At 51.2% G+C, this 9637-nt stretch overlaps 1 long non-coding RNA gene across 1 annotated transcript; it reads left to right on the forward strand.

Annotated features, from left to right (window-relative positions):
• The first annotated feature begins 1330 nt into the window (after positions 1 to 1330).
• On the forward strand, positions 1331 to 9345 carry LOC143793637 (uncharacterized). Its single transcript, XR_013220166.1, has 3 exons — positions 1331 to 1757; positions 1842 to 1936; positions 9163 to 9345. It is a non-coding gene; the product is annotated as an uncharacterized LOC143793637 (long non-coding RNA).
• The last annotated feature ends 292 nt before the right edge of the window (positions 9346 to 9637 follow it).

Below are 9637 nucleotides of genomic sequence, written 5' to 3' on the forward strand. Positions count from 1 at the left end.
CCTGCCTGTAGTAATCTGTTGTTTATTCCCAGCGGATCCCTATCCTGCCTGTAGTAATCTGTTCTTTATTCCCAGCGGATCCGTAATTCTGCCTGTAGTGAATTGTTGCGTTTATTCCCAGCGGATCCCTATCCTGCCTGTAGTAATCTGTTGTTTATTCCCAGCGGATCCGTATTCTGTCTGTAGTAAATTTTTGCCTGTATTCCCAGCGGATCCCTATCCTGCCTGTAATAATCTGTTGTTTATTCCCAGCGCATCCGTGTTCTGCCTGTAGTAAATTTTTGCCTGTATTCCCAGCGGATCCCTATCCTGCCTGTAGTAATCTGTTGTTTATTCCCAGCGGATCCCTATCCTGCCTGTAGTAATCTGTTGTTTATTCCCAGCGGATCCGTAATTCTGCCTGTAGTGAATTGTTGCGTTTATTCCCAGCGGATCCCTATCCTGCCTGTAGTAATCTGTTGTTTATTCCCAGCGGATCCCTATCCTGCCTGTAGTAATCTGTTGTTTATTCCCAGCGGATCCGTATTCTGCCTGTAGTGAATTGTTGCGTTTATTCCCAGCGGATCCCTATCCTGCCTGTAGTAATCTGTTGTTTATTCCCAGCGGATCCGTATTCTGCCTGTAGTAAATTTTTGCCTGTATTCCCAGCGGATCCCTATCCTGCCTGTAGTAATCTGTTGTTTATTCCCAGCGGATCCCTATCCTGCCTGTAGTAATCTGTTGTTTATTCCCAGCGGATCCGTAATTCTGCCTGTAGTGAATTGTTGCGTTTATTCCCAGCGGATCCCTATCCTGCCTGTAGTAATCTGTTGTTTATTCCCAGCGGATCCGTATTCTGTCTGTAGTAAATTTTTGCCTGTATTCCCAGTGGATCCCTATCCTGCCTGTAATAATCTGTTGTTTATTCCCAGCGCATCCGTGTTCTGCCTGTAGTAAATTTTTGCCTGTATTCCCAGCGGATCCCTATCCTGCCTGTAGTAATCTGTTGTTTATTCCCAGCGGATCCCTATCCTGCCTGTAGTAATCTGTTGTTTATTCCCAGCGGATCCGTAATTCTGCCTGTAGTGAATTGTTGCGTTTATTCCCAGCGGATCCCTATCCTGCCTGTAGTAATCTGTTGTTTATTCCCAGCGGATCCCTATCCTGCCTGTAGTAATCTGTTGTTTATTCCCAGCGGATCCGTATTCTGCCTGTAGTGAATTGTTGCGTTTATTCCCAGCGGATCCCTATCCTGCCTGTAGTAATCTGTTGTTTATTCCCAGCGGATCCGTATTCTGCCTGTAGTAAATTTTTGCCTGTATTCCCAGCGGATCCCTATCCTGCCTGTAGTAATCTGTTGTTTATTCCCAGCGGATCCCTATCCTGCCTGTAGTAATCTGTTGTTTATTCCCAGCGGATCCGTAATTCTGCCTGTAGTGAATTGTTGCGTTTATTCCCAGCGGATCCGTAATTCTGCCTGTAGTGTATTGTTGCGTTTATTCCCAGCGGATCCCTATCCTGCCTGTAGTAATCTGTTGTTTATTCCCAGCGGATCCGTATTCTGTCTGTAGTAAATTTTTGCCTGTATTCCCAGCGGATCCCTATCCTGCCTGTAGTAATCTGTTGTTTATTCCCAGCGGATCCGTATTCTGCCTGTTGTAAGTTTTTGCCTGTATTCCCAGGTGCTGCATCTCCTGGAACGTGTGGATTTGCCAGAGCTGCTGATTCAATTAGCAACATTGGCTATTTCGGAGACTGTGGATGACCTGAAAAGTCAGGTAATGCCATGTACAAGCTCTCGTCTCCTTCTCTATGTATCTATGATATTTTTGGGTGAGTGACCAGATGTCTCCTGATTGTAGGCAACTTTGAGGACTCGTATCTTCAAGCATCACCTGGATTTCGGACACAACCGCCAGTCGTACAACGCTGTTGCGCATATTCCCGATCACAGCACGTGAGACGGAAGTCCGATTACTTGTGGTGTGGGGTGCAGGGCCGACAGCTCGTGGAGTGCAGGGCCGACAGCTCGTGGAGTGCAGGGCTGACAGCTCATGGAGTGGGTTGCAGGGCTGACAGCTCGTGGTGTGGGGTGCAGGGCTGACAGCTCGTGGAGTGCAGGGCTGACAGCTCGTGCTGTGGGGAACAATGCTGACAGCTCCTGGTGTGGGGTGCAGGGCTGACAGCTCATGGAGTGGGGTGCAGGGCTGACAGCTCGTGGTGTGGGGTGCAGGGCTGACAGCTCGTGGAGTGCAGGGCTGACAGCTCGTGGTGTGGGGAACAATGCTGACAGCTCGTGGTGTGGGGTGCAGGGCTGACAGCTCATGGAGTGGGGTGCAGGGCTGACAGCTCGTGGTGTGGGTTGCAGGGCCGACAGCTCGTGGAGTGCAGGGCTGACAGCTCATGGAGTGGGTTGCAGGGCTGACAGCTCGTGGAGTGCAGGGCTGACAGCTCGTGGTGTGGGGAACAATGCTGACAGCTCGTGGTGTGGGGTGCAGGGCTGACAGCTCATGGAGTGGGGTGCAGGGCTGACAGCTCGTGGAGTGCAGGGCTGACAGCTCATGGAGTGGGTTGCAGGGCTGACAGCTCGTGGTGTGGAGTGCAGGGCTGACAGCTCGTGGTGTGGGGAACAATGCTGACAGCTCGTGGTGTGGGGAACAATGCTGACAGCTCGTGGTGTGGGGAACAATGCTGACAGCTCGTGGTGTGGGGAACAATGCTGACAGCTCGTGGTGTGGGGTGCAGGGCTGACAGCTCATGGAGTGGGGTGCAGGGCTGACAGCTCGTGGTGTGGGTTGCAGGGCCGACAGCTCGTGGAGTGCAGGGCTGATAGCTCATGGAGTGGGGTGCAGGGCTGACAGCTCATGGAGTGGGTTGCAGGGCTGACAGCTCGTGGTGTGGGGTGCAGGGCTGACAGCTCGTGGAGTGTAGGGCTGACAGCTCGTGCTGTGGGGAACAATGCTGACAGCTCGTGGTGTGGGGTGCAGGGCTGACAGCTCATGGAGTGGGGTGCAGGGCTGACAGCTCATGGAGTGGGTTGCAGGGCTGACAGCTCGTGGTGTGGGGTGCAGGGCTGACAGCTCGTGGAGTGCAGGGCTGACAGCTCGTGCTGTGGGGAACAATGCTGACAGCTCGTGGTGTGGGGTGCAGGGCTGACAGCTCATGGAGTGGGGTGCAGGGCTGACAGCTCATGGAGTGGGTTGCAGGGCTGACAGCTCGTGGTGTGGGGTGCAGGGCTGACAGCTCGTGGAGTGCAGGACTGACAGCTCGTGCTGTGGGGAACAATGCTGACAGCTCATGGAGTGGGGTGCAGGGCTGACAGCTCATGGAGTGGGGTGCAGGGCTGACAGCTCATGGAGTGGGTTGCAGGGCTGACAGCTCGTGGTGTGGGGTGCAGGGCTGACAGCTCGTGGAGTGCAGGGCTGACAGCTCGTGCTGTGGGGAACAATGCTGACAGCTCGTGGTGTGGGGTGCAGGGCTGACAGCTCATGGAGTGGGGTGCAGGGCTGACAGCTCATGGAGTGGGTTGCAGGGCTGACAGCTCGTGGTGTGGGGTGCAGGGCTGACAGCTCGTGGAGTGCAGGACTGACAGCTCGTGCTGTGGGGAACAATGCTGACAGCTCATGGAGTGGGGTGCAGGGCTGACAGCTCATGGAGTGGGTTGCAGGGCTGACAGCTCGTGGTGTGGGGTGCAGGGCTGACAGCTCGTGGAGTGCAGGGCTGACAGCTCGTGCTGTGGGGTGCAGGGCTGACAGCTCATGGAGTGGGGTGCAGGGCTGACAGCTCATGGAGTGGGGTGCAGGGCTGACAGCTCGTGGTGTGGGGAACAATGCTGACAGCTCATGGAGTGGGGTGCAGGGCTGACAGCTCATGGAGTGGGGTGCAGGGCTGACAGCTCGTGGTGTGGTGTGCAGGGCTGACAGCTCGTGGTGTGGGTTGCAGGGCTGACAGCTCGTGCTGTGGGGTGCAGGGCTGACAGCTCGTGCTGTGGGGCAGAGGTGTGTACGTTGTGCCTGAGCCTTAGGGTGCGTGTCCACTTAGCGTAGCCGCGGCGCAGCGCCGAAGCCGCTCGGCGCTAAGCCCCGCCCCCTTTCTGGGACGCGATGGTGCCGGATGTGTACAGTACACATCCGGGATCATCGCACCCCCTCCCATAGGGCCCTGTGATATACCTTGGCCCTGTGATATACCTTGCGGGGACGCTGCGTCCCCGCAAGGTATACCGACATGCTGCGATCTGAAAAGACGCGCAGCATGTCCGGAATCGCGGGGCCTCCGCGTGCGTGTTTCCACGCATAGTGGACACGGGATTTCAACAAATCCCCTCCACTATGCTGGAACATCTGGACGCTGCTTGTTTGACGCTGCAGCGTCAAACAAGCAGCGTTTACTGACCGTGGACACATGGCCTTAGACCCCAGCGTATGCTCCATACATGGCCAAATGGAGGATGGAAGCATATCTTTTTAGTGACAGGCCCTGATCATGAGCCGCTCCGTACACCGGCTTCTGGCCTGTAACATACATGCAACTCAATGGTTGGGAATGTATTAAAGGCAGCGCAGGAAATAGCAATGGGCAGAAATCTCACAGTGACCCCACTCGTTAAAGTGAACCTGTCACGTCGGTTTGTCCCTGTAAGCTGCGGACACCGCCTTTCAGGGCTTACACTGTGTTCCAAATTATTATGCAAATTGGATTTAAGTGTGATAAAGATTTAATTGTTTTGTTTTTCAAATAAACCCGTGGATGGTATTGTGTCTCAGGGCTCAATGTATTACTGAAATCAATCTTAAACACATGTGATAATTGGTTTTCCAGATGATTCTAATTAAAGGAAAAGTACTTAAAAATGATGTTCCACATTATTAAGCAGGTCACAGTTTTCAACTAACATGGGAAAGAAAAAGGATCTCTCTGCTGCCGAAAAGCATCAAATAGTGCAATGCCTTGGTGAAGGGATGAAAACATTAGAAATTTCCAGAAAACTTAAGCGTGATCATCGTAGTGTTAAGAGATTTGTGGCTGTATCTGAGCACAGATGTGTTTATGCTGATAAAGGCATAATGAGGAAGATTTGTGCCAGGCAAGTTCATCGGATTAAGAGAGCAGCTGCTAAAAAGCCATTACAAAGCAGCAAACAGATATTTGAAGCTGCTGGTGCCTCTGGAGTCCCTCAAACTTCAAGGTGTAGGCTCCTTCAAAGGCTTGCTGTGGTGCATAAACCTACTATTCGGCCACCCTTAAACAGTGTTCACAAGCAGAAATGGTTGCATTGGGCCCACACATACATGAAGACTAAATTCCAAACAGTCTTGTTTACTGATAAGCGTTGAGCAACCCTGGATGGTCCAGATGGATGGAGTAGTAGATGGTTGGTGGATGGCCACCATGTCCCAACAAGGCTGCGACTTCAGCAAGGAGGTGGAGGAGTCATGTTTTGAGCCGGAATCATGGAGAAACAGCTGGTAGGGTCCTTTAAGGTTCCTGAAGGTGTGAAAATGACCATTGCAAAGTATACTGCATAGAGTTTCTGACTGACAACTTTCCTCCATGGTATAAAAAGGAGAAATGTGCCTTCAGGAGCAAAATCATCTTCATGCATGACAATGCACCATCTCATGCTGTAAAGAATACCTCATTGGCTGCTATGGGCATAAAAGGAGATAAACTCATGGTGTGGCCACCATCTTCCCCTGACCTCAACCCTATAGAGAACCTTTGGAGAATCATCAAGCAAAAGATCTAGGAGTGTGGGAGGCAGTTCACATCAAAACAGCAGCTCAGCGAGGGAAGAAATACAAGCAGAAACTCTCCAAAAACTCACAAGTTCAATGGATGCAAGAATTGTGAAGGTGATATCAAAGAAGGGGTCCTATGTTAACATGTAACTTGGCCTGTTAGGATGTTTTGGAGTTAAATAGATTTTTTATTCAGTTAATGTGACCTCCTAATGCTGCTAATTCCACAAATGAGCATTTTCAGTTCCTTAAAACATATCAAATGTTTAGAAATTCTGCTGTGCCTAATAATTTGGAACAGTGCATTTTAAGTTTTTATTCATTTTGGAGATTATACTGTTATCATTGGGAGGTTTCTTTAATAAAATTCGATGTATACTCTAACGCGTGATCACTTTTATTAGACTGACTGTCATTTGCACCAACCATTTAGGAAAATCCAATAAAAATGTCAGTTGCATAATAATTTGGAACATAGTGTATATACAGTATGCTATAATGCTGCAGATAAGCCCCCGGCCTAACCTGAAATAGAACAAAAACAAGTTTTATTATACTCACCCTGGGGCGGTCTGTTCCGATGGGTGTCTCAGGTCCAGGTCCTCCCATCTTCATGCGATGACGTCCTCCTCCTTGCTTTGTGTCGCGGCTCCTGCGCTGGCGTACTTATCTGCCCTGTTGAGAACAGAGTAAATTACAGCAGTGAGCAGGTGCCTGGAAAGGTCAGAGAGGCCCAGAGACTGCAGTACTTTGCTGTGCCCTCAACAGGGCAGATCAGTACGGCTGCGCAGGAGACGCGACACAAAGCAAGGAAGAGGACGTCATCATATGAAGATGGGAGGCTCCGGACCGCGATGCCCATCGAACGGGGCAGCCCCCCTCCCGGGTGAGTATAATCTTGTTTTTATTCTATTTCAGGGTAGATCGGAGGCTTATCTACAGCATTACAGAATACTGTAGATTAGCCGTGAATGGCAGTGGCCGCAGCTTAGGCCTCTTTCACACTTCCATCTTTGAGCACCGTCGATGTCCATCACAATCCGTCGATGTTCCACTTGTTGTTGATTCTTCATCAAAAAATTTACATTTGGTATCTTTATGTTTGAAGCATGAAATGTGGGAAAAGGTTGGAAAGTTCAAGGGGGCTGAATACTTTCGCAAGGCACTATATATATATATATATATACACACACACACACACACCTATACTATGTGTATATTTCTATTCTATCTATTGTATTGTAACCTGTCGGTGTGATTTTACTGTATGCGCACAGGAGTTGCCGGCTGTTCTATCTATCTATCACACACATATTTATTTTTATATATATATATATATATATATATATATATATCTATAATATAACGCTGGGAGCGTCACTCTGTCCGAAGCCTTTATAGACTGCGCAAGCGCCGGCGCAGTCTGGACCCCACAGAGTGACGCTCCCAGGAGATCGCGGTATGCGTAAGCACTGAACGCCCACCGCGATCTCCAACAGAGAAACAGGGACGAGCCAGGAGGCGGAGGGTGAGTATACTTACCTGTCCCGTTCCACCGACGCCATTCCGGGCCATGAATATCCCCCTGCTCCCGGAATCGGCGCCTGCGCAGTCCGCGCTTTCCGGCGCCATTTTCTTGAAGACACATTGCAGTGTGTCTTCAAGAAAATGGCGCCGGAAAGCGCGGACTGCGCAGGCACCTTTTCCGGCACCAGGAGGACACAGAAAATCTGTCCTCCTGGTGCCGGAAAAGGCGCCTGCGCAGTCCGTGCTTTCCGGCGCCATTTTCTTGAAGACACACTGCAATGTGTCAAGAAAATGGCACCGGAAAGCGCGGACTGCGCAGGCACCGATTCCGGGAGCAGGGGGATATTCATGGCCCGGAATGGCGTCGGTGGAACGGGACAGGTAAGTATACTCACCCTCCGCAAGTAACAAATTGCTGTGCCATGAGGCTGTGGCACTTCATGCCACAGCTATTTGTTACTTACGCCACTTACGTCCACAGCCACCGCACCCAGCACAGCCGCCGCACCCAGCACAGCCGCCCGCACTCAGCACAGCTGCCCGCACTCCACACAGCCGCCCGCAATGATGGGATGGGGGCGCAGGATGGGAGCACATGACAGGATGGGGATGCAGGATGGAGCAGCACATGACACGGTGGAGCAGCACATGACAGGATGGGGCGCAGGATGGAGCAGCACATGACACGGTAGAGCAGCACATGACAGGATGGGGATGCAGGATGGAGCAGCACATGACACGGTGGAGCAGCACATGACAGGATGGGGGCGCAGGATGGAGCAGCACATGACAGGATGAGAGAGCAAGATGGGATCAGCACATACCAGGATGGGGACCATATACCAATATAAATGCTCGCCACCAGGGCGTAGAACGGGTTCAATAGCTAGTGTATATATATATATATATACGCATATGGAGCGCCCCCACTGCCGCAGGGCCGAGGGGTACCCGGTACCGGGCCTCTGAGTCTCTGCTCTGGGGTTGTCACAGTGGCTAGACCCGGTCCGTGACCCTGCTGAGGGGTGTCCAGTGAAAATGGAAAGTGATAATGTTGTGGTGTGCGGTGCAGGTCGCGGTGAATAACGAGGACACCAGTTTACAGTCTCTTTACCTCTTTACTGAAGGTCTCGAGGTATCCAGTCCAGAGCACTGCTAACAGGGCTGCCTGAGACCGGCCGGTCCAAAGGCACATCCGGAGTTCCCTTAACAGGTGGGAATCAGCGTCTACCTACTAGCGCCTGTGTGTTGTAGTCCTTCCCTGCTGAGCACCCCGGGATAGTCCTCACAACTGTTGTGTCTGTCTCTGATGTTCGTCCTCTCCGTCCCCCAGGTGATATGGTAGGACGGCACCCGTATGACGGGGTAGGCCTGGAGTTCTTCCGGGACCCTAGAGTCGTCCCTCTCCCACAGCTGCCTCCGTTGTCTGCTTAGGTGATTTGGGTGAGACAGCCAACCTATAATTGGCTGTGCTACCGTGGTTTGAAGTAATGCTTGTAGTCTCTTACTTGCTCCTATCGCCTCTCTGCTGTTTTCCCGTTGCTCACTTGTCTGTCCTTTCCTTAGGAGTCTGCCAGGATCCCATCCCTGACAGGTCCTCTCTCTAGCTCTTCCCAGTTACTTCTCGCATGTTTCTTTTTTTCTGTCCGGAAATCGGACCTTTTTTTTTTTTTTTTCACAAATGGGTATGAAGCCTAAGGATGAGAACCGGCAAAGCCAAAGCTTGTCCTCCGCATGCGCCTGGACTCCCTGACCGTTTATGGTGAGAATTCACATCACATGACTGTCGTGACTAATGGTGATGTCATTCATGGTGACGTAATGCCACACTCAGAAACTGTGAGGGATTAGAGCCATGGCAGCCGGGCTCAGACCATGTGTGCACCATTAATGTCTTCCTCCATTTCCTTTACAGCTGCGGGAAAAGCTCAGTGACAAACTCAACTACTACTTTCGGAAGTTGGGAGACTCCACGTCGCATCTGCTCCGTTGGAGAAGCGAGCGCCGCTATGTGCTCCATGGTTTTCCCCTTTATATCTGTATTTAGTCATTTCTGTATAATAAAAATGTATGTTTTCTATGTTTTTGCGATACTGAGTCGCTGGTTTCTCGGTAATGGGCCGTGTCCTCAGCGTTAGATAATTTACATCAAGTTTATGGCTTATATTAATTAATTAAACCGCGAGCAGACTCCGCCCCTCCCACTTAGCCTTTCCCACTTTTTAGAACTGTGTCATAAAGGTGGGCCCAGCTGGCGGAGCATAAGTAATGGCTCTTTGAAGCTGCTTGCAAGCAGTGAATTGAAACATCCCCGTTCTTGCATTTTCACAACTGCCACGAAATAAACACGAGCGGCTCGTGGTCCTCGTCCTCATGGGTCTCTTGTGTAC

This window comes from Ranitomeya variabilis, chromosome 1 (assembly GCF_051348905.1).
Source record: "Ranitomeya variabilis isolate aRanVar5 chromosome 1, aRanVar5.hap1, whole genome shotgun sequence".
NCBI lineage: Eukaryota > Metazoa > Chordata > Amphibia > Anura > Dendrobatidae > Ranitomeya > Ranitomeya variabilis.